Source organism: Octodon degus, unplaced genomic scaffold (assembly GCF_000260255.1).
Source record: "Octodon degus isolate 3935 unplaced genomic scaffold, OctDeg1.0 scaffold00155, whole genome shotgun sequence".
NCBI lineage: Eukaryota > Metazoa > Chordata > Mammalia > Rodentia > Octodontidae > Octodon > Octodon degus.
The window spans coordinates 1421739-1424503 of record NW_004524731.1 but is presented as its reverse complement, the minus strand read 5'-3'; the positions used below and the strand labels follow the sequence as shown (position 1 = coordinate 1424503).

The window sequence follows — 2765 nt, the reverse complement described above, 5'->3', positions numbered from 1 at the left end:
TTTCTCAATAGAATTATTTTAAAAATTAAAAAAGTAATTTTTCTTCTCCTTTTCAGTTTCTTATAACTTCTTTTTTCACCAATTTTGCATGCATGCAACTGGTAGTGTGGACAGCTAGTTTGAGGATGACGTGTTCAATATGGCAACCATTGTTGAATTCCTATTATTTTGTTTGGTGAAATTCTGTATAATTTCTAATTGTTTTTCTTTTTTACTACTTTTTTAAAGAAAAAAGTAGTTTCTTTAAAAAGAAAAGTAAATACAGGAATCAAGAACATTTCTATAACAACAAACATTTCTATATACAACTATACACATGTTTTTGGAGAATTTGTTTACCCCATGTTTAACAAGTGGTAACATCAATACGCATATTTGCTTTTTGATTCTCCTAAGCTTGTTTATCTCTTTCCTTTTGTTTCTCATGAGTTTCTTTATTTCTATGGCCCTAGTGAGCCTGTTGGGACTAGGGATCTAGCTTAACAGCATAAGCACCTGCCTGGAAAGTGAAAGGTCCTGAGTTCAATCCCCAGTACAACCAAAAACAAACAAACTACCTAGTGAGCCTGCTTCTCTCCCTTAATTAATGCATTTCTCTTTCTGACCATAGTGAACGCATTTTACTATTTGTTCAGGAAACATTGACATAGAAGGGGTCCTGCCCATTAGCTCAGTTGTTTAGTGACTGCTTAAACATTGACATAGAAGAACTTAGAATTCACACACTTGAAATTTCAGAAATAATAACAAGTAAAGAAACAACTCCATCAGGCAATAGAAGAAATCAGATCACAAATAATCTCTCAAGTAAAAAAAAAGAAATGACAACTATAATGAAATAATTGCTCAGCATATCTAAAGAAGACATAGATTAAAAAAATAAAGGATCATAGGAAAATGATAGAAATCTTGTATAGACAGTATAGTAAAGGATTAGAATGCATGCACAGATTCAAAGAGATATCCAGGGAATTAAAAATTCCACTCAAAGCTGGAAAAACTTTGAATGAAACTAAAGATAGACTTCTAGAGCTTGAAGAGAGCATTTCAGCTAGTGATAACGAAAGAAAAGTTCTCTTAAAAATAACAAGGAACCAGGAAATGACAATTTAACAGCTTCGAGATGATGCAAAGAAAAACAATATAAGACTGACAGGAGCCAACAAAAATCAGGGATCAACACAAATGACATATAAGCACTATTTGCCTTCAGCCCCAAGCACGCACTCTGTGACACACACCACAGCTGAACAGACAAACAGACACAGGAAGGCATGTGATCCATTCAGCGCCATCCTGGCCTTTCACTGAGGGAACGCAAGGAATCTGGACAATGTAGCAAATGTCTCCTTCTGTGAAAAATGTAAGGATCCTTCCATGTGGGGGACCAGAAAGAGAGCTTAGGCTTGGTTATCAGTATGCTGAGCTCCATCCGTTAGGGTGCAGTGGTCACTTGACTTCACTGAGTCTTCACTCTCCAGTCCCTAAGGCAGAAGCAATGTCTTTACCTGACTGTCTCCAGAGCTGCCACAATCCAAGGTCATGGGAAGATGCTTTGTGAACATTGTGGTGCTGCAAAACATAGGTGGTTTAATTAACTTTTGTTTCCCTGAGAACACTGTTACATATTCACACAAGTGGAAGAAACACAGATGAACAATTTCACACCCACTCTGATAGCCATAAAAAAATAAGCTACCCCAAAACAAATGTGCAGCTTGCCTGCACCCTGGGGCCACGATGGACAGCAAGGTGGTGTCTGCCAGCCAGGCTGTCCAGGCAGCCAAGCCACACACACCATTAGTAAGTTTCCCTGACAGAAAAGACAACACTAAACCCAGGGTACCAGAAGCTCTGGGACCCACAGGGATCCCACCTCACTCTTCCATAATTTCACAGCAGCATTCTGAGGGGAGTAAATCACCGGAGTTGGCTGATGTACCCAGGTCCACCAGACACTACAGAAACAATACAATCCTACCTCAGAGGTATAGAAGGAAACTGATATCTCAAGAGGGAATGGAGTTGGTCCAGCATGGAGGCCCAGAATAATGACTGTGGCTGCTGTCTGTCATCAGACAAAAGAATTATCTTTATAGTGAAGGACTTCCAAAATGACGTAAGAAAAGTTGTACATTAAATAACCTTAATAAATATTCTGCAAAAAGAAATACAGAAAATTTAGATGGATACATGGATATTCTAACTTATATATCTTGGTCAGCTTCTGCACGGCCTTACCTGTTTATGTACCTTACGCTTATAAAAGTATGCATTTGGAAGTGTTTGTCTATCTACTCTTGATTTTAAAGTAATACCAGTGACAAACTAGACAAGCACACAATGCCCAGTAAACTATAGATTTCCTATGGTCTCACTTTTCTTTCTGATTCACTTTAGAAATAGAAAAAACTTACTAGATAGAACTACTGCATGAGGGCTGATTTTCCTGAAATTAGAAGATTGGGAAAATAACATTGACTTCATCCTAAATTCTGTAACTTTCTTTTGTTCATGAGGTTGCTGGCATGAACTGGCTTAAACATATCATATTGTGGATGATCAATATATAAACAGTGAGTAGGATGAAGACCTCGGAGACAATTCCAAAATAAATGTACCTATAACCTTTATCCAGAAATAAAACATCAAAATAAAATGGAAAGTGAGAGCTCAAAATGAATATAGATAGGAATAAATGTCTCACTAGAAATTTCAGTGCATGTTTGGGGCATGTTAAAGTCTTGTTCTTCGGTTTGCTTTAT

At 37.4% G+C, this 2765-nt stretch overlaps 1 pseudogene; it reads left to right on the top strand.

The window, feature by feature from the left end:
* Positions 1-1740: 1740 nt before the first annotated feature.
* On the top strand, positions 1741-2052 carry LOC101590407 (annotated as a pseudogene).
* Positions 2053-2765: the final 713 nt, after the last annotated feature.